We start from the raw sequence: 23376 nt of genomic DNA, 5'->3' as shown, positions 1-23376 counted from the left end.
TCAGATACGGGCTCTTGTGACCAACCATGTAGCACTTGTTCTCGTAACTGAGACAGGACTGGGTCCTGACTTGTCCAGTCTCTGATCTGTCGAACACAAACTGATGAGGAATCTAAGAAATTTAACAGTAACACCAGTTCCTGTGGAACTGGGGATGTGCTCATCATTTTCTTGTAAAGGTAAATGACTAAGGGCATCAGTTTTTGTGATTTGATTGCCAGGTCTATGTACGAAAGCGTATTCGTACGCTGCCAGAATTAAAGCCCATCATTGTATTCTTGCTGAGGCTATGGTGGTATAGCCTTGTCCTTGCTAAACAATCCTAGAAATGGTTTGTGATCTGAAACGATTGTAACATGATGGCCATGTATGTACTGGTGAAATTTCTTGACACCGGAGATGATGGACAGGCCTTCTTTTTCTATCTGTGAGTATCCCCTTTCCGCTGTGGTGAGCATTCTTGATATGTGATCTATTGGCCATTCCGAGCTGTTGCCCATCCAATGAGAAAGCGCTGCTCCCATTCCGTAGGGCAATGCACCACATGTCAGCACCAATTATTTTGTCTGGTCATAATGCACTAATAGATTGGACAAGTGCAACAATTGTTTCACCTTTAATGAAAGCTTCTTTCTGGGGCGCCTCTCAAGACCAAACATTGGTTCTTTTTGAGTGGAGAATGAAGGGGGACCGGCACTGTAGGCAAATTGGGTAAGAGCCGCCCCTAATAGTTGATCGTTCCTAGGAATGATTTGAGCTCAGAAGTGTTCTTTGGCGCAGGCACCTCTCTTATGGCTCTCACTTTCTCCTCAACCGGGTTGAGGCCCTATGAATCTACCTGGTGACCCAAGTAGATTACCTCCCTCACTTGGAATGTGCACTTTTTTTTAAATGCACTCCAGCCTGCAAGAAACATTTTAAAACTTCTTCTAAGTTTGCCAAATGCTCTCTTTCAGTGAATCCTGTCACCAATACATCATCTAAATAGACTACAACCTGGGGCAGTCCCTGCAGTAAGCTTTCCATTGTTCTCTGAAAGATGGTACAAGCAGGAGAGACACTGAAAGGCAATCATGTATATTGGTACAACCCTTTGTGGGTATTAATTGTGACAAATTCCCGGGAGGCATTATCCAACTCTAGTTCTTGATAAGCTCATGTCAAGCTTTGTCATAGTACACTTGTATGTTGTCCCTCTTGCCAGCTTGATATACAGGTCTTCAATTTTTGGAATGGGGTGCCTGTCTAGCTTGGCTACTTTATCAACCATAAGTTTGTAGTCTCCACAAATTTGGATGCTTTGGTTAGGTTCAAGGGCAGGGGCTATGGGTGCTGCCCACAGGGTTACAACTGAACAGGTTGTAAAATGCCCAGTTTCTCTAGTCTGTTCAGTTCAATGTCGACTTTTTCTCGCAGGGCATATGGCACTGGTCTTGCCTTCATGAAGCGAGGGATTGCTTCTGGATCCACATGAATCTTGGCCTGTAGGCCCTGGATTTTCCCTAGTTCATCCTTGAAGACGGTGGTGTAATTTCTAAGTAGCTCTGGTAGCCCACTTGCTCTCAACTGGAAAATTTCAGTCTATTCTAACTTAACCTCCTTTAACCAATTTCACCCCAGGAGGCCTGGCCTTTCACCTGCTGCCACCATCAAGGGTAGTTTTGTCGATTGGCTTCCATAATGGGTGGTTATTCTGCTTATGCCTTTTACATGAATGTCTTCACCCATATATATTTTTAGCTTGGTGGCTGTTTCCTCTAAACTTAGTTGATGTTCACCATTATTCAAATGTCTGAAGGTATGTTCCCCAGTTACTGTAGTGGAAGCTCCCGTGTCCACTTCCATTCTAACAGGTTTACCATTTACTTTCACTGTGACAAATATTAGTTCAGCCTCCCCAACTTTCAGATTAAACAATGAGCAAATGATTGAATTTGTTGTTTCAGGTTCTTCTACATTGTAGATTTCATTGGGCTTCTTCTTTTGTTTACAAGCCTGCTTGAATCTTTCCTTGCACTGCCTCATCATACGTCCGGTTCTATGACAATAGTAGCATTCAATTTTTTTAAGCTGCCAATTGCTATAAGACTGATTGTTTCCCTCTCTATTAAAATTATTGCTCGATTTGCTGCTAAGTTATTTTTCTTTATCCTGTGGTTAGCGGGGGTTGTTACCCACTTCTCAGCAGAGTCTCACTTTTTCGCGCCTCTTTCAGCTGAGGTTTCCTGCCCGATGTGGAGGAGGCGCCATTTTGCACACACTGTGTTGCTTTTGAACCTTTTACTACGCTTTCCATGGCCAGCGCTTTCTCTAGCGCCTTCTTGAAATCCAGGTTCATTTTGGACAATAATCTTTTCTGAATAGAGTCCTCTTTCACACCACACACTAAACAATCTCTGAGCTAATCATTCAGAGTCATACCGAACTCACAATGTCCCATTAGCTGCTTCAAGTTTGCCAAATTTCAATTACTGGGATACAGTACCACAGATCGATACTGGGGTGCAGTTCCAGAGATCAGTTACTGGGATACAGTTCCACAAATCAGCTACTAGGTGCAGCTCCACAGATTGGTTACTGGGGTACAGTTCCACAGGTCTATTACTGGGATACAGTTCCACAGATTGGTTACTGGGGTGCAGTTCCACAGATCAGATACAGCTACTGGAATACAATTTCACAGTGGGGCCATGTAATCTGTTTCAGCAGTGTAGGCTCCTCTGACAATGCAGCAGTTCCTCACCATTGTCTTGAAGTGCCTGCCTAATTGACATGTTCAAATGTTTTGGGGGTGGGGGTTGGGGAAGGTGGTGCTCGAACATGTCGCCTTCTGATTCAGAGGCATGAGTGCTATCACTCAGCCCAGAAATGGAGGCCTGCATCTATTGTACCACCTTCCCACCTGTACAAGCAAGTCAGTCAGTATCTGTGCAGGGAGGAAGGGTTAATGTTTCATCAGCTGAAAGGTCATCGACCTGAAATATTGACTTTACCTTCCCCCTTCCATGAACACTACCTGACCTGCTGAGCATCTCTGCATTTTCTATTTTCATTTCTGATTTCCAATGCCTGCAGAATGGTGCTGCTTTGACCTATAAAAGCGCCTTTGGATTCCAGAAAGTTTTTACTAAGGGCTCAGCTGGAAAGGCCTAATGCACAGGCAGGACTCTCACACTTTGTACAGCATAATCAGAACCAGACAGTGTGCTTTTATAGTAACCAATCTGTGGAACTGTTCCCATTAATTGATCTGTGGAACTGTATCCAGCAACAAATCTGTGGAACTGTACCCCATTAATTGATCTGTGGAACTGTACCCAGTAACAAATCTGTGGAACTGTACCCCATTAATCAATCTGTGGAACTGTATCCAGCAACAAATCTGTGGAACTGTACCCCATTAATTGATCTGTGGAACTGTATCCAGCAACAAATCTGTGGAACTGTACCCCATTAATCAATCTGTGGAACTGTATCCAGCAACAAATCTGTGGAACTGTACCCCATTAATTGATCTGTGGAACTGTATCCAGCAACAAATCTGTGGAACTGTACCCCATTAATTGATCTGTGGAACTGTATCCAGCAACAAATCTGTGGAACTGTACCCCATTAATTGATCTGTGGAACTGTACCCAGTAACAAATCTGTGGAACTGTACCCATTAATCAATCTGTGGAACTGTATCCAGCAACAAATCTGTGGAACTGTACTCCATTAATTGGTCTGTGGAACTGTACCCAGTAACAAATCTGTGGAACTGTACCCCATTAATCGAACCGTGGAACTGTACCCAGTAATCAATCTGTAGAACTGTATCCCATCAATGGATCTGTGGAACTGTGCCCAGTAACAAATCTGTGGAACTGTACCCCTTTAATTGATCTGTGGAAATGTACCCATTAATTGATCTGTTTGTTCCGTTGCGCAGAATGGCATGACAGAATGGAGCACTCATTCAGCAATCTATTGACATTGTAACAGGAAGAATTTTTGGTTTCATTCAGTGGGATGCTAATGGAAGGAGTAGTGGTACTGACAAGCTGACAGTGCAGATCTGTGAATTAACTCTGGTTCTACACTCCATCTATACACAAAGGAACCATGCTGCCGCTGAACGCTAGTCCATTAGAGGTCACTTTCCCCCTCCTGGTTACAATGTCAAGCAGAGTACACTCATGTGTGCCCCAGAAGCTGTATGTCTGAAAGTAGCAATGAGAAGACCTTTAGCCTTCAGGAGGGTCCTGCTGCTCCAAAAATATAAGCAATTTACTCAGTTGGAGGTGGAGGAGGTAAAATGTTTCAGGCAGCCCCTGCTCGGATTCTCCAATCTGAGGGGAATGGGTGCAACCTCCAAGTGGGCATGCTGCAGTTTGGAGCCCCTGCCAGGTCCAGACCCAGGGATGTGAGATCACTCCCAAACCATGAATGTTCCCCTTGAATACTTCTACCAAATGGTTGAAACATCTTCTCAACACATACGCATCTACTGCATTGCTGCTCTTTAAACAAAACCTGCAGCCATCAAATTACATTTTACAGTGAAAGATTTCATTTTTGAGTATTTCACCAACTTAAACCAATGGGAAAGCATCTCAGGCATTAGGGGTGGATTTTCTGGTCAGCAACAAGTTTTCTGAAAGAGCTTTCCATTGGCTCTGGGTGTGGTGGAGGGGTGGGAGCGGGTTGGGGAAAGCAAATGAATAATTCTGTGTTCAAAGTGCGGGGTAGGGTTGCAAATTATTGGAAAAAGCTAGAACATATAGTGGCGTTAAATTTCAGTGAGATTCTAATTGCAGCTGGGTATGAATAGCTGAGCTGTATCTCCATTCCCAGACCTGTACTCAATACCTGTGCACAATAGACATCTCAATTACATCGAAGCACTGTTGCAGGGAGGCAGTGGCATTTGTTTAAGCCTTGTCTCAGTCACCCAATCCATTTAGAAAACTAAGGAAGATGATATCTTGAGGCTGAAGATGCAGCCACTGAATGATAATCTGATTATGCTGATTCTTACCCGAGTGTTTATAGATCTTGTGACTGTGTTCAGTTCGTGTTTTATCAGTAATAAAACAGTTGGAGAGTACATATTTTTGCTTTTGTAACGTTTTTACTGAAATTAAGGCAGAATGGCCAATGGAAGGATTGTGGGCAGGATAAACTACAGCAGTATGGACAAGTAAAGTCATCTTTAATTCTTGACTTGGGATAAATCATCTTGAGCTAAATGAGCTGAAAGCAGAGGTTTCTTATGAGCTCCCTTTGCAGGTGAATGCAAACGATCCCATGGCAATGTTTGGAAGAACAGAAGAGTTCCTCCCATAATATTGAGGGGCCAATATCAACCCCTCAACCAAAGTCACAAAAACAGGTGACCTGGTCATTGACGTCTTTTGGAACCCCATTGTGTGCAAATTGCTGCTGGATTTCCTACTATGACTATGCTTCAAAAGTGTGCCTTAAATTCTGTAAGTGTCTTGAGGTCCTGAGATTGTGAAAGGTGCCATATAAATACACAGGGGTGGGGGCAATGGTGTAGTGGTATTGTCGCGCTAGACTAGTAATCCAGAGACACAGGGTAATGCTCTGGAGACCTTGGTTCAAATCCCATCATGGCAGATGGTGAAATTTGAATCCAATGAAAATCTGGGATTAAAAGCCTAATGTTGACCATGAAACCGTTGGCAATTGTTGTAAAACCCATCTGGTTCACTAATGTCCTTTAGTGCCGCCCTTACCTGGTCTGGCCTGCATGTGACTCCAGACCTGCAGCAATGTGGTTGACTCTTAAAAATGCCCTCTGAAATGGCCGAGCAAGCTGCTCAGTTGTCGCCACCACCTTCTCAAGGGAAACTAGGGATGTGCAATAAATGCTGGCCCAACTAATGAAGCCCACATCCTGTGCATGAATTAAAAAAAAAGTCTTTATTCAATTAGCCCCTAGCCAAGCTGTTCCAGTACAGCTACAACACTGGCATCTACCCGGCTATGTGGAAAATTGCCCAGGTATGTCCTGTACACAAAAATCAGGACAAATCCAACCCGGCCAATTACTGCCCCATCAGTCTACTCTCCATCATCAGTGAAGTAATGGAAGGGATCTTCAACAGTGCTTTCAAGCACACTTGCTTAGCAATAACCTGCTTCCTGATGCCCAGTTTGGGTTCTGCCAGGGCCACTCAGCTCCTGACTTCATTACTGCCATGGTTCAAACATGGAGAAAAGAGCTGAACTCCCGAGGTGAGGTGAGAGTGACTGCTCTTGACATCAAGGCAGCATTTGACCAAATGTGGCATCAAGGAGCCCTAGCAAACTGGAGTCAATGGGAATCAGGGGGAAAACTCTCCACTGGTTGGTGTCATACCTAGCACAAAGGAAGATGGTTGTGCTTGTTGGAGGACAGTCATCTCAGCTCCAGGACATCACTGCAAAGTTCCTCAGGGTTAGTGTCCTCAGCCCAACCAGCTTCAGCTGCTTCATCAATGATCTTCCTTCCATCATAAGGTCAGAAGTGGGGATGTTCGCTGATGACTGCACAATGTTCAGCACCATTTGCGACGCCTCAGATACTGAAGTAGTTCATGTCCAACTGCAACAAGACCTGGAAAATATCCAGGCTTGGGCTGACAAGCGGCAAGTAACATTTCTGCCACACAAGTGGCAGGCAATGACTATCTCCAACAAGAGAGAATCCAACCATCGCTCCTTGATGATCAATGGCATTACCATCACTGAATCTCCCACTTTCAGCATCCTTGGGATTACCATTGACCAGAAACTGAACTGGACTAGCCATATAAATACTGTGGCTACAAGGGCAGGTCAGAGGCTAGGAATCATGTGATGAGTAACTGACCTCCTGACTCCCCACAGCCTGTCCACTATCTACAAAGCACAAGTCAGAAGTGTGATGGAATACTCCCCACTAGCCTGGATGAGCGCAGCTCCCACAACACTGAAGAAGCTGGACACTGTCTAGGACAAAGCAGCCTGCTTGATTGGCACCACATCCACAAACATTCACTCCCTCCACCGCCGACACAGTAGCAGCAGTGTGTACCAACTACAAGATGCACTGCAGGAGTTCACCAAGGCTCCTTAGACAGCACCATCCAAACCCACGACCACTACCACATTGAAGGACAAGAGCAGCAGATAGATGGGAACACCACCAGCTGGAAGTTCCCCTGCAAGTCACTCACCATCCTGACTTGGAAATATATCACCATTCCTTCACTGTTGCTGGGTCAAGATCCTGGAACTCCTTTCCTAACAGCACTGTGGGTATACCTACACCAGTTGGACTACAGAGCTTTAAAAAGATAGCTCACCACCATCTTCTCAGGGCAACTAGGGATGGGCAATAAATGCTGGTCCAGCCAGCGAAGCCCACGTCCCATGAATGAATAAAAAAAAACTGAGAATGACAGCTGAGACTGATTCTACCCTCCCCTGATATCCATGCACAGCAGGGGTAGGGTGGGGTGGAGTGAGGGGTGAGTGGCTGGGAAAGGATTTCTGGATTGGAAGGTCATCTCGACCTGAAACGTTAACTCTTTTTCTCTTCACAGATGCTGCCTGGCTTGCTGAGTATTTCCAGCAATTTTTGTTTTTATTTGAGAGGATTTCTGGGATGGTTTTCCTGCATGTCTGCCATTACTTCATCAGGAAAAGCAAGAAAAAAGCATGTAAATGGGATTTATGTTGCAATTTCTTTTCCGGAGATTAAACACTCCTTTCACCAAAGTCACAGCTGCTGCTCAGGACAGTCACAAGGGGAATTCACCCTGTACTATGCCCATTGACTTTGCCAGTGACCCCACTTGGAAAATGCCTGGAAGATGGGCTGAATGGCCTCCTTCTGTGCCATGATGACTCTGATTTGATGTGATGCTGGCCCCTTCAGGAGAAAAGGGCAGGTGGAAAAACACCTAAAAGCTTTTCCTGTGAAATTCTCTGCAAAGCAGTGAGGCGGGCAAGTCGCTCTGCAGTGGGCTCTTCATAATTGTTTCTGAAGTCGCAGAGACGTGGCTGCATTGTGCTGTTGCTTAAAATGCTCTGAACGGCATGAAGAGTGAAAATGATGAGTAATTTGCAGCAGGGCTGGGGACAGCTAAAAATAGGCCCTCACAGTAGAGGAAGGAGTGAAGTTTGAATTGCTGTCAGGGCACAAAGCAAATGAATGACATTGTACTCCTGACACACTGCTTGCTCTACTCCTTGTCTGATTAAATAACAGCTACTGCATTGGACGCTTGTCAGCTTCTACCTGGATGCTGTTGTCATGTGAGGTAACCCAGTGAGATAGATGCTGACGTAAATGATGCTTTTCTCTTTGTTCCCCTCGTCTCTGTCACCTGCAGTGAGCTATTTGGTCACGCTTCATTCTTTGAACCAGCTGATCACACACAATTGAAACGCAGCCGCCTGTGTGGAAGGGTTAAGAATTGCTGAATCACTGAGTGACGGATGCTGGGGAGCAGGGGAAGAATTAAAAAAAAAGTCCCCTTCACTGAAATGGCCTGTCATTCTCATGCCTGGCAAACTGGCCTCTCACCCCAAGAATAAAACCTTGGATTCGCTGAGAAAAGATTGTTTACAAATTGCCGGCGTAATAAAAATAATGAACTGGTCAAAGTATTTCCAAAGATTCCTCCATCTGCTATTTAAACCAGATGCGATAATAATTTCATGTTGCAGGAATGCAGGCTTGCTTATGAGATTGGTATTCTTCCTTGGAGCTAATGTCTTTGGAATGACAATTTACTTCAGGAACTAAAGAGCCAAGAGAAAAGTGACAGTGATAGGATGCAGGATCCTCAAGAGCCCAGTGGGGAAATGCACTGTCCAGTGAATGCTCCATACTTATCAGGAACATCCAAGGACTCATCCTGCTCTGTGCTCACTCAGGTGATCACAGTCAGGGAACACCAGTGAGGTGTTGCATTAAAGTGAACAGAATTAGAGCATTCATCATCTTAGCTGACAATTCAGAGCAATACTGAAGGAGCACTGAATTGCTGAGTTGTGTTGTCCTTCATATGATACAGTGAGCCAAGGCTCCACTTGACCTACCCAGTGATTGCAGTGGATTTTAAAGAAGAACAATTGTGTTTTTGTGTTGCGACCATTGCCTCCCTCCCTGTATCATTAGCAAAATGGCTGCTATGTGCGCCTATTTGTAACAGTAACTGCAGTTTAATGTGAAACACTTTGGGATGTTTCAGAGGGGCATAATCAGGCGGTGTGTAATGCAAGTTATTTATTTGTGAGGGCAACCACTAATCAACGTTTCAATGTATTTTATGTTAGAGTAGAGAATCTAGCACTTCAGTTATCTCTCTGAACCTAACACACTGGAATATGCTTCATGAATGAAACACATATCACAGCTTGGCTAAGTAACTCGGTGAAAATAACCAAATCCTGACAGACCATAACATCTGTACTATAATGTTTGAGTTTTAATGTGTTATAATTTCATATTGAAAATATTATAGCCCTCAAATTACATGCTACTTCTGGTGGAATCATATCTGCTGGAACTGCAGCAAACCTGCCCAGGATCCAAACACTGCAAGTTTCAGCCTTTAGGGTGAGATTAGTGTTAGTTTCCTAAATTCATTTTAGGGTTATGGACATTGCTAACTCTTGACACTTATTAGCCACCCATGCTTAGTTGTCCTTGAGAAGGTGATGGTGGGCCTCCTTGAATTGCTGGTGAAGTTGCTGTCTCAGTGCTGTTAGGTAGGGAGTTCTAAAATTTTGTACCTATGCTGTTAGCTTAAAATGGAACAACAATAAAAATGTTATTTATTCGTTCATGGGATGGGGGCATCACCTGCTATGTCAACATTTATTGCCCATCCCTAATTGCCCTTGAAAACTGAGTGGTTTGCTAGGCCATTTTGGGGGGCATTTCAGAGTCATTGACATTGCTGTGGATCTGGAGTCACATGGCCAGACCAGGTAAGGACAGCAGATTTCCTTCCCTAAAGGTCATTAGTGAACCAGGTGGGTTTTTACAACAATCGACAATAGTTTCTTGGTCATCGTTAGATTTTTAATGGGAAATAAGAGTACTGGTCCAAACTGGCTTTTCCTTCTGGGCATTCATATGACATCCCTCTATCTGCCATTTAAGCATGTTTAATAGAATCATGGAATCATAGGATGGTTACACCACAAGATGGGGATGCTAACTTTCTTAAATTACCTGGACAACATTCGGACTTGGGCTGATAAATGGCAAGCAACATTGGCACCACACAAGTGCCAGGCAATGACCATCTCCAACAAGAGCGAGAATCGAACAATTTCTCCTTGACATTCAATGGCATTGTCATTGGTGAATCCTACAATAACATCCTGGGTGTTACCATTGACCAGAAACTTAACTGGACCAGCCGTATAAATACTGTGGCTATAAGAGCAGGTCAGAGGCTAGGAATCCTGCAGCAATTAACTCACCTCCTGACTCCCCAAAGCCTGTCCACCATCTACAAGGCACAAGTCAGGAATGTGATGGAATACTCTTGTGGATGAGTGCAGCTCCAACAGCACTCGAGAAGCTTCACGCTAATCAAGACAAAGCAGCATGCTAGATTGACACCCTTTTAAACATTCACTCCCTCCACCACTAAAGCATAGTGGCAGCAGTGTTTACCATCTACAAGATGCACTGCAGAAACTTTTCAAGGATCCTTCAACAGCACCTTCCAAATCCATGACCTTAACCACCTCGAAGGACAGGAGTAGTAAATACATGGGAACACCATCACCTGCAATTTTACCTCCAAGCCACACATCATCCTGACTTGGAACTATATTGCTGTTCCTCTTTATTGTTGCTGGGTCAAAATCCTCCAAACAGCAATGTGGGTGTTCCTATACTACATGGACTGCAGCGGTTCGAGGGGGCAGCTCACCACCTTAAACCTGGCAAAAAATGTGATTAAACAAGGACAATGGGTCTGCCAACTACTGAAGATAATGAGTTCTCCGAGTACTGAGGACAACAGGTCCTCCTGGTACTGAGGGGAGCACTGATTTAATTAATCCTCTGATTGCTGTCATTGCCAGTTGTTTCCTGGTTTTAATGTCATTTTTATGTCAAAGATTTGCCTAGTTACCATGCACTTTTCAGACCTAATTCCTTATCATCTTTAAAATAAGCCTTCCGAACTTGGTTTGAGTCAAGGAGAATCCTTTTTCTCTAATTGCTCCCAAGATGGCTGGATAGATCATGATGAATCATATTGGTCTTTGTAGATGAAACTGGTTCCTGGACCATTTTATGAACATTACTGATCCACTGTAACTCAACATTAATTTTTAAACGTTTAGCTTACCCTTTTAGCAGCTTCTCTTACAGCAGTGACACTAGGACTACAAAGTGTCTGGTAGACTTTCACTTTGACCTGTGCAGTCTTTTTCCCCCCAAATTCTGCAGATTTCCTTCCTAGTGCTAGCAGGTCAGCCATTGTTGATCTTAGTGGCCTTTTCCTAGAGCACTGAACACTCTTTTGGCAAAAGCTTTTTCTTCATAAACAGGTGTCGGTCAAGGACATCACTAGCGGGAAGCATAAGGGGTACAAATTACTTCAGGATGTATGACGAGCCTATTCAGAAATGAAGCAGTTGCTATTTTAGTTGTGCAGATCAGGATGAATCATTTTTAGGCACAGCCGATTCCTGTGTGATTAGGTGTCCCTGCCAGCTCTCAGCACTTAAGTATGGTACTTTACACAATTTTCCTCTTCTGTCTCTTTGCGTCTGACATCCATTTATCTTATCATGCTAGCCGAATCAAAAATACGTGTCCAAAGAGATGAAGTGGCTTCAGGTGTACCCCATTTACAATGTCTGTACTTCAAACCCAGTCTCACTGATAGAAGCAGAACTTTGGCCATTGCGACAATAATGGAAGCAATCAGTGGGCATTCAGTTCTATGCAAGTAATTTGTCTGGAGAGACAAAATGTGCTAGGGCAGTGCTTGGGTCACTTTGATAGAAGTTAGTGCCTCAGGGCTAAAGGGACAGAAAGCCATCTGACCAATGTTCCCAATCTTCATTGCCATCTGGAATGTGCACATCTGCGAATAGAAGGTGATAAGACGACTGAGCTGGGTTACGACACTTGCCAAGTTTGAATACCCTGCTTACATTGAATGGCCACATTAGTGAGGTGCCAGAGAGCCATGGGTACCCCAGCTAAGTGCCAGTTGGCTATCAGTGCCTACAGTGGAGGAAAAGGGGGAAAAATTGATAGAAATATTATAGAACACAAGCAACATGGAAATTAATATTAATATTTGCCAGACGTCAGGTTCCAAGAATACACTTCTCAAAACCTTTCTGCAAGTGGAAACAATAAATGTTTCAGTGTATTTTGTATTGGTTCCTTTATTCTGGTACAATTCATAATGAAAGATTAATTATAATAACATTCACACTTACTCGTGTATCAGCAAGATGTTCCAATCACCTCTAATGGTTCCGGATTTCTGTTAACATTGTCCTTCACACATACTTTACCCAGCTCTTCACACCCAGTGCTTTTCTAGTAGCTTTTCTTGTAGTAACCTTCAGTCTTGTTATTATTTTTGTGTGTTCAAAATAAGGGAAGTCAGTGCTAGAGATTGCAACATCTTGGCAGTGATCTCGCAGTAAGAGCATCAAATCCTCTCCTAAGTCAGAAATAGGTCATTGTCATGGCTGAATCATTATATCTTGATCTCCTCTGAGACAATGCAAGACCGTGAGTCTTTCAGTTTTAGAGAGGCACTGTTTCTTCATGTTTCACACAAGTCTAGTCAAATTCAACTCAAAAGAAAAGAAAGAAACTTGTCTTTATATAATGCCTTTCACAACTCCAGAATGCCCCAAGATGCTTTGAAGTGTAGTCACTTTTGTAATGAGGAAACATGGCAGCCATTTTGCACACTTAAACAACAATGTGATAATAACCAGATGATCTGTTTTAGTGATGATGATTACATCGGACTCCAGGGAAAACTCCACTGTTCTTCTTCAAATTACTGCCATGGAATTTTATGCATCTCCCTGAGAGGGCAGATAGAGGCCTGGATTTTCATTTTGCCAGGTTGATTCAGAAGCTCTTTAAAAATGCTGGGCGGGCCCCAATTCCAGGATTCCCAACACCATTCTCAGGCTGTCTAATTTTTAGGAGTACCTTTTAAGGGTGCAAGCTGCTTCCTTTAGAAGCCCAAAACTGGTGCTCCCAACCTAGCTGGCTCCGTTGTGGGGATAGGTATCTCCTACTCCTCCGCAATTTTGATGGAATCGGGCCAGGTTTTTAAAGAGTCATGGTTCATGACTCACAGGAGCCCTGAACCCTAGTGTGCATGAGGAAGCCTTTTAAAAGGTAAGTTCAAAAGGTTATCCTCATGCCTCCTATGCCAAGTTAAGCCCCCCATCCCACCACCTCAGACCCCTCATGTCCCCTATGACAAGCTCTGCCCTTCCATCTTCCACCTATGTCCCCTCATATCCCCCATGCCAAGCTCTGCTCTTCCACCCATCCCCTATGTCCCCTCATGCCCTCATGCTAAGCTCTGCCCTTCTATTCACCCCATCATGTCCCCTATGCCAATCTCTGGCACTTTCATTCCCACCGACTCACTGTATGCTTTCTAGAACCAATGAAAACCACATAAATACATTTTAAAAACTTTGAAAAATGTAATAGATTGATAAATTTCTCCTATGAAAAAAAAGTCTGGACAGCAAGCTAATAAAAGTATTAATCATCCAGGCCCTTTGAAGTTTCAAAAATCACAAACCACAAACCCTTGAAACTACTTGACTTATGCCAACAAACATTGTGAAATTGGCTACAGATATCAGAGAGCCTGAGCTGTCAATCAAACACCATTTCTTCTGGGGAGAAGGTTTTCTGTTATTCTAATAGATGTCTGGGCTCTCGGCCAAGCATACATAATGAGGCTTGGCTAAGGGCCTGGACATCCATTAGAACAATAGAATACCTGCTTCCCTGAGGAAGCATTGTTTGGTTGGCTGCTCAGACTCTCTGATCTCAATTTCACAATGTTTGTTGACACAAGTGTTTTCAAGTGTTTGTTGCTTGTAGTTTTTGAAACTTCAAAGGGACTGGAGATGACACTTTTGTTAGCTTGCCATCCAGACTTAATTTTTCAAACAAGAAATTTATCAAGTTATTACATTTTTCAAAGTTTTTTTTACACATCCCACTTTACACTTTGGTGTTCATTGATTCTAGAAAGTCTACTGTGCATAAATGGGCATATAAGTGCCACAGCATTGGAAGGGGTCATGAGGGGCCTAAGGGATGGGTGGAAGGGCAGAGCTTGACATAGGGGGCATGAGGGGCCTGAGAAGGTGTGTGGGGGGAATGAGATGGTGTGGATGGGATGTGGAGAGTGTTTGGAGGAGGAAAGGGATGTCAGGGGTGAGGGCTGGATGGCCTTTGTGTTTTTTTTTCACTGGGACAAAGTTCCATGGCACTGAGGCGGTCCTTTTAAACAGCCCGCCTCCATACCCAGCAGCCTCTGTGGCTGCCTTCAAACTTCTCCCCAGGGCAGCTGGCTCGACTCCAGCCCGCCCACCCCACACCCACCCCAGGGCAATGAAGATCCCAATGAAGTAGGCACTTTCTCCAGAGGTGGACGGGCCAAGCCAGGAGTTTTCCCAACTCCCTCTCCTGCCTCAAGGATGAAAATCCAGGTTAGAGTATCCGTTTAATGTCTCATCTGAAAAACAGCATCTTTATTCTGTGCAATGTTCCCTCAGTGCTACACAAAAGTATCAATCCAGATTTTACTCCTGGAGTGGGACTTGAACCCGCAACCCTTTTCTCAGAGATGACAGTACTACCAACTGAGCCGCAGCTGATACACTAACAGTGCTCTGCAAGAGCTGTTCTGTGGGCTTCTTTTAGCATGAACAGTGGCAGTCGATGGACAGGAACTGGCAGCTTGAACTGGGAGAGAAGGTAGAAAGATGCCAGCTTGGCCCACAGAGGAGGAGTGTCAGTGTGGAGAAGAATAGGGGAGCAAAGTGCCAAAGTCAGAAGGATGTGGAAAGAGTAAATATCTTGTTGAGACAATCCTCAAACACCTTCCCAGCAGTGGTGATGGTGGTGGCATGAGCTTACAGCTTCTCCTATTCAGCCCTGAGCACCAAGGTAAACAAATGAAAGGCCCTGGTTTGAAATGGTTGGAGACTCGCATTCTACGATGTCCCTGGGGTTTCAATTATATTTAGACAAAACCCATGAAGAGAAGAGAAGGGAAGGAGAATATTTAGTGGAAAAAAAAATGAGGTGAAGGCAACATCCTCAGGTTGACTTTTAATTTCTTCCTAGAAAGGCTGTTTTAAAACTGAGAATGTGGAAGTGATTCATTTCCACCGGCCTTAATTATGAATGAGTCCCACAGGACACCACCTTGTTAAGAGTGGCTGAATGCGAGTTGGCAGCTCAATAAACAATGTGGCTGCAGCAAACTCAGATTGATGGAGATTCATTGCATAGATCAGGATCTGGATTGTGTGCCGTTTTACTGGGTGTACTATATGTCGATATTTTTCTTATTGACATTTCTATCAAATTAGTTATTTCCCTTGCCCTTGAAAAGGGACCAACTAAATGGCTTCTTAAATCAGTGGAAAGACCTCTGTTGTTATGAGCTGTCTCAGCCCAACTGTACCAGCAGGGCAAGAACCCAGAGAGACAGAAACAAACACTGGAGGTCCATTGTAGATTGGCTGGAGTTACACAGTTGGTCAGTTAGCACTGGGGAAGGAAAAGGCAAGTTAATACTTCGGTATCTTTCGAAATTGAATTGGCCGCCTTCCTCTAACAGATGCTGATGACCCGCAAGCTGCATTTCATATTATTTGAGAAAAAAATAGCTTACAAGACCTTGAAATTATGCGAATATAAACAGATGTGCAAGTGAGTGCCTCTGCTAAAATAGCAAGGTAATTGCACATAAATGGATTAATACTCGTGCACATTTCAATGCCATTTCAACACTTTTAAACTTTTGTTTATTCAGAAGCATGATGCACTGCTTCAAGGAGAGAAGGAAACTCAGGAAAAGGGAGGGGGAGGGAGGAAAAGGATGAAGCAGGGAGGAAGGAATGGATAGGAGAGAAGCGAGGAAAGGAAAAGGAAGGGAGGAGAAGTGAAGGGAAGAGAAAGGATGATGAAGAGAAAAGGCAAGAAAATAGACAATTGAACACAAGCCCTGTAGCAGATTTTCAAAGATGCTCTTTGTACTAATGTGATTCCCAAACTTTCTCTTGTTCTAAACTATAACTTAAGTTTGTTGCTGTGATTAGTAGCAAGGGTGCAGTGCCAAATTTGAGGTGAAAGAGCCCCTAGAAAATGTGTTGGTGATATCATTTCTAAATTTACCATTACATTGTTTTCCTATGTATTAATCATTTGAGTTCCCAAACATCAGTAAAACTATGTATTTAATTGAAAAAATTAGTGCCGATAGGCATTTTATTTCAAAACATGTGGTATTAGTTTTTAGCATAGCTAGAATCTCATTATACAACAGTTTAATTACATAATTCAAACTTATTAAAAACATGAATTACAGAAAATTTTACTTACTTCTGACTGGGGGATGGCATATGGAGGGACAACTGCTTTTCTTGATTTATATTTATAACCAGACCTGGGTATACAGGGCACAATTTCAAAATTTGAAAATGATGCAAGACATTGAAGTATGAACTGTGAGGAGATCATGCTAGACTTCAAGAGACTATAGATAGGCTGGTGGAATGGGCAGACACATAACAGTTGGAATTTAACATAGAGAAGTGTGAAGTGATACATTTTGGTCAGAAGAATGAGGAGAGGTGACAAAAAATAAAGGGTACAATTTTAAAGGAAACACAGAAGCAGGGTGTATATGTGCATAAATCTTTGAAGGTGGCAGGGCAGGTTGAGAAAGCAGTTAATAAGTTATACTGAATCCTGGGTTTTATAAATAGGGGCAGAGAGTACAAAAGCAAGTAAGTTATGAGCCTTCATAAAACACTGGTTCAGCCTCAATGGGAAGGATATGAAGGTTTTCAAAAGGGCGCAGTTGAGATTTACAAGAATCGTTCCAAGGATGAGAGACTTCAGTTACATGGATAGATTGGTGAAGCTGGGACAGTTCTTGTTGGAGAATAGAATGCTGAGAGGAGATTTGTTAGATGTGTTCAAAATCATGAGGGATCTGGATAGCATAAATGGGGAGGAACTCTTCCCATCGACAGAAGACCGAGAACTCTAAAGTGGTTAATGAAAGAACCAGAAGTAATATGAGGAAAGACTTCTTTGTGCAACAAGTGGTTTGGATCTGGAATGCTTTGCCTGGGCATGGGATGGAGAAGATTCAATGGCAGTTTTCAAAACGAAACTCGATAATTATCTGAAGAGAGAACTGACACAAAGACAATGTACTGAATGGCCTCCATCTTTGCTGCAAACATTCTATGATTCTAGAATAGATACATTCAAGGAAGTTGATAAACATATGAAGAAGAATGAAGCTGAAGGTTACCCTGATAGTGTGATCAAGAAGGGTGGGAAGTAGCTTGTGTGGAACATAAACACCAACGTAATTGGGGTGGGCCAAATGGCCTGTTTAGGCACTTTAAATTCCATATAAAGCTGCCAGCAGGGAACACAACTCATTTCACATCCTCAGGCCATCACAGCCAAGAAATTAATATGAATCACACTCCCCGCCCCCCCCCCCAATGCTCTCTCTGCTTCCAACTCCTCACACTCTATCCCCACACTCTCTTCCCCCACTCCCTCATGCTCTCTCTTACAGTCTCCAGTCACTTACTTACTCAGACACTGGAGGGCCCTGCTGCTCCAGCTGCCTCGCACTCCGTTCAGGCTCCCCTGGCCCCGCGGCTCCAGCTGCCTCATGCTCCGCTCAGGCTCCCCAGTCCTCACCACTCCAACTGCCTTGCACTCCACTAAGAGTCTCATGGGCCTTTCCATTCCAGCTGCCACACGCTCCTCTCAGGCTCCCCAGACCCCACCAATCCAGCTGCCTTGTGCTCTGCTCAGGTTCCCATGGGCCCTGCCACTCCAGTTGCGATTGAGCATTGGAACCTTCAAAACTTACCTTTGCGCTCTTTGTGCTCGTCCAATCGCAGGCTGGTCTCTCTCTGCACTAGTGAGCCTATCAGCAGCAAATGCAGAGAGGAACCAGCCTGTGATTGGAAGAGCAGTTTTACAGCATTTTTCAAATGAAGTCACTTGCATGTCCAACAAGTTTGGAGAGCTGCATTGAGTTGGACAACTCTGGTGCGCTCCAGCAGCACAACACCACCGATTAATGGTTCCCACATTCGTGGAAACAAAGCCTACTGTGCTACGAATAAAGAGTGACACACACAGACACACACAGACACAGACACACACACACACACACACACACACACACAAACAAACACACAAAAACACACAAAGACACACACACACACACACACACACAAACACAGGTTGCGGATCAGAGAATAAGGGTTGTAGTGCGATAGCCCGTCTCCAGCACTTAGCCACTTTGACAATGGCTTCCCTGCTGGGATCATGAGTAAAGCTTTAGTGCATTTTCAAGATCTGCACCCTTGCAATGGCACTACACAGGCTACTAGAATTGGACGAGCATTGTCTTGGTGCAGTGGTGATGTGGTGTAGCAGAGTGTGCTAGTACCCAGGGGAGGAAGAATTAGTGCTTACATTTTCTGTGGCCCATCATTTTGAGGGGAGACTGTGAAACTGAATGCAAGCACAATGTTGGGCACAGGAGCAGGAAATTTATGAGCAATTCCTGCCTTAAAGGCAGCAACTCCACTAAAGTGTCAGCTACATTAAAATCCCAATGCCAGAATTCCATTGGTGTGGACAGTTTGCGCTGTCTCTTGAAGCTTAATCTGTCAGCTACTTCTGAAGAATGGGACGTGCTGTAAATCATGATGTCAGCCAGATATCTGAAGGTGCCCTCTGTAAGGGATTATTTTAAGATGAATATCATCGTGCTAGTGTGGTTGCATCCCAAGCAGGAGGCTGGCCATTCCTTTACAGTCTGTCTTGGAGGGAGCTGAGAAGAGGGCAGAAGCATGATGTTAAGCAGTAGATGAAGGTACAAGGAAAACAAGTGTGGGTGTGAAGACTGATTCTGCAAGAATTGAAGGAGGGTGCTGGTTTTGGCCATGAGTGTCTCTTTGTGTTGCAGTTGGTATGTAGCTTGTGTGCAATCAGGAAGGCAGAGGAACAGTTGCTAAATTTCTTTTGCAGCTCCTCCACGGCTTCTGAAGAAGCCATCTCACAAAACAGGAGTCATACAAACTTATGTACAAACATACAAATTAGAAGCAGGAGTAGGCTGCTCGGCCCTGCGAGCCTGCTCCATCATTCAATAAGATCATGGCTGATCTGATTTTAATCGCAATCTCATATTCCTGCCTGCCCCCAATAACCTTTTACGCCCTTGCTTATCAGGAATCTATCTACCCCTGCCTTAAATATATGCAAGCGCCCTGCCTCAACCACCTTTTGAGGAAGAGAATTCCACAGTCTCACAGCCCTCCGAGTGAAAAAAAATTTCCTCATCTCTGTCCTAAATTGGTGACCCCTTATTTTGAAACAGTGGCCCCAAGTTCTAGATTCTCCCATAAGAGGAAACATCCTCTCCACATTGTGACTTCTGTCAGTAAGTGTTAAAGACTAACAGCATTTCACAACAAACACTGAAGTAAAAGAATCTTTAATTCACAAGGCCAAGAATAAAGATCTTTCTTCACAATACCCTTGAAGACCATTAGCAGTGAAACTGCAGCTCTGGACTCAGACCCTTCATTCCCTAGGGTAGTTTGCCCCTGAGCTGTACCTGATGTCATTGCAGGAAAATCGTCTACAGAGCCATTTAGTATCATTTACATTGTTGCTCCACTTCAGACACAGTCAGTTGGTCAAGTCATGCAGCAAATTAAGGGCAGTGCCATTAGGCACTTAAGCTGGGAGAAATATTTGCACTTAATTCGCCTGCGCATAGCTCTTAATTTTCTAGTACTATTTGGTGCTAACCTCAGGCAAACCCATTCTAAGGTGAATTAGAGCAAAGAGCAAATTGGAAAATTGCAGAGGACTCAAATGTTCACTTCTTTTTTGTATCTCCTCTCTCTCCTCCCCCCTGCCCTCTCTGCTCTCATCCTCTGTATTGATTTATGCCAGAGTACAGTTCCACAGGCCCAATGGTATCCCATCCAAATAATCACCCATCATGCATGGCCCTTGACAGTGAGTACTGGAAAGCTATTGAACATCAGGGCCTTCATAGCTAACCCTGAACCTGTCTTCATCTACTATCACTGCCTTTTAAGTTTGACTCATTTGCTTTGTTAAATACACTAGTTCTATTTCATGGCCAGGCGTTTGGAAGCAAAGAACATGCAGTAGCAAACCAGGGCTGCAGGGGGTTGCAGAAGCAGGACAGAGCGAGCTTGTGGAGGCCTTAAACATGAAGTTTTAAATTTAATGCAATGGAGAATAGGGGGAACCAGCAGAGGCAGAGGAGAGAAGTGATAGGGAAATGGGAAGGAGGGCAGGACAGAATGCACCCAGTGGTGTTTTGGGTGAGTTTGTTTGGAGAGGTGACCAAGGAGCCTAGTGGAGCAGTTGAGCCTGGAGGTGATGGTGGGAGTTTCTGTAGCAGTGAAGGCTGAGCAAAGGATGGAGGTGAATGATGATGTTACAGAGAGGAAATTCGACATTTTTAGTGGTGGATGGGATCCTGAATTCGAACTGAGCTACATGAACAGAGGTTGTACATTATTGGGCTCAGCCTTAATGAGGAGGAGGATGGAACTGGGGGCTAGGGTGTAGAGTTGATGCCAGCCAAACAGGATGGCTACTGAAGCTAGGCTGGAAAAGGTTCCCACCACCAACCACTTGACAACACCAGAAACCACAACTTCTTACATATTCAAGCTCACACAAGTATCGTTGCTCCAAAGTGAAACTGGGATTTTGTAAAAACCCAAACTATAATGCAAAAAAATTTCTCCAACACCTGGGACACAGACTCACATTTTGTGCATGTGTTATTATAATTCTTATGTCTCTGGACCTGGTGATCTACTTTGATATGATGCTTGGCTTGGTTGGTAATGGTCAGGTCTTTGTCAGGAGGTTATGGCTTCAGATCCCACTCCAGAGAGTTGACTACTTAATGTAGATTGGCACATCAGTGCAGCACTGAGAGAATGCTGCACTGTCAGAGGCACTGTCTTTCAGATGAGATGTTAAACCCTCTCACGTGGATATAAAAGGCGAAATTTGCACTAAGTGTGGTAGTGGGTGGTTAAAACAATGTTTTACTCGCCAGCCTCAATGTCAGCTTTTCACACCATATCATCCTGAATCTGTCTCATTATTTATTCACTCCCGGGAAACACATCATTTTCATGGCGGGCGGGCTCTCATTCACCCACCTTCCATCACCCTGCCGCTGCATCACGCCAGGCACCATGTTTAAAGTCCAGCTGCAAGCACACATCTCAGTGCTTCCAGCTCACCACTACTGCATGGAAGACATGACCTTGAAACTAAAGATGACTGCAGCCCCCAGGATCAGGAATGCATCTGTCGAGAGACTTTTAGATGCCATGGAGGCCCACCGGGATGTCCTCCACCCCTGCTCTGGCTGCAGGATGGGCAGCAACAGCATTAACCCGGTTTGGGAGGCAGTGGCAGTGGTGGTCAGTGCCAATGCCCTTCAAAAGTGGACAGCCAGCCAGTGCCGCAAGAGGATGAATGATCTCCTCCAGGGTAAGTCACTCATCTCATCACTCAACTCACACACTCACAAACCCATCACATCTTCATCCACAGGGCTCTCATTCGCTGCCAGTTCAAGGGACATCACCATTCACTCTCTGACACTCACTGACATTGTCCTCATCCTATCCATGGGACCAGTCACCACGTGCACAGGCCAGGCATACTTGTCATGTGACCTGGCAGGCATCCTGCTTACACTTTCTCCATTTCTATCCATGCAGGACAAGCTGGCACACAACAAGAGGGAAAGTTCGCAGATCAGTGGCGGAATGCCTGAAATCAAGGTCCTCATGGACTTTGAAAACAGAGCCATCCTGCTGGCCAGCGAGGATCAGGACTGGTCCTGTACTGATGGTGAGGTCAGTGCTGCTCTACCAAGTGGGGATCTAGCAATGCAACATCTATCAGACAACCATGCTGTGAGTGATGTGTCCTGTTTCACAGGCCACTGCCATGCACTAATTATCTCCTCTTGCTTTCACAGGCACATCTGCCAAACAGCCGACAGAGTCCAGGGCCTCAATCAAGCCCCGAAGGAACCTCTGAAGAGGAATCTGAAGGCATCCTCCCTGAAGTCCCATTACAGAGCTCACCCACACCCTCCACCCAGCACAGAGACACACACCTCGGTGGGACCTAGCTTTAGAGTAGCCTCAGGACCACAATCTGGTGATCACATCGCACTGTCTGATCCACAGCAGGTGGCGACAGGGACTTCCCAGGTCCCTGGCACTCGGAGGACTGCTGGAGGCCAGGATGTTGCTGAGTCTGAGTCAGATGACAAGCCTATGGACTCGGCCATGTTACAGTTGCTGGAGCTGCAAAGAGAGGAGGATCAGCAGGCGCACACCCCGGGGTCATCCACCCAGATAACGCCAGGAGTGACCAGCCCATTCAAATCCCCTCTTCCTGTGACCTCAGCAGCTCTAGATCCACATGCCGAGGAGGGCGCCACTGCCACACAGCAGGACCATGAAAGCAGGCCGGGGCCCTTCATGTCTCGGCCCTAAAGAGGACACCCACCAAAGTCATCACAGACAGGGTGTCACGGTCAGCAGGCTGCCTCCACCTCTGCTGTAGATGTTTGGGGAGCACCAAGACATAGTGGCAGAATTAGGACAGTTAAGGAGAATTAGTTGCACAACCTGTGCGCTGGTGTTAATCACTTGTACATACTGTTCACTATTGTCAATAAACTCCCAAGAATGTCTCCCTGCCTATGGCTCCTTGTTCTGATGAGCAGTGTTCTTGTCACTCAGTTGTGAAACCTTTCTGCACAAGATAAAGGCAGGTGTCTCAGTCCAGGGCCTCTTTCCTGTGCTCAGTGCAGCTTTCAGACCACAGCGATGGTCCAACCTCACACTTCCTGGATACATTACTTCTGCCTGCACCTCGGCGATGCTGGTCATTGCTGCCAGAATGTAGTGAGCAGGCGCCACAGAGTTCCATCATTCTCTTAATGTGCTCGCAGCGCCTTTAGGGTGGGGCTGACCCCCATCTCTTCA

The sequence above is a fragment of the Carcharodon carcharias genome, chromosome 13 (assembly GCF_017639515.1).
Source record: "Carcharodon carcharias isolate sCarCar2 chromosome 13, sCarCar2.pri, whole genome shotgun sequence".
NCBI lineage: Eukaryota > Metazoa > Chordata > Chondrichthyes > Lamniformes > Lamnidae > Carcharodon > Carcharodon carcharias.
Note: the sequence above shows the minus strand (reverse complement) of the source record.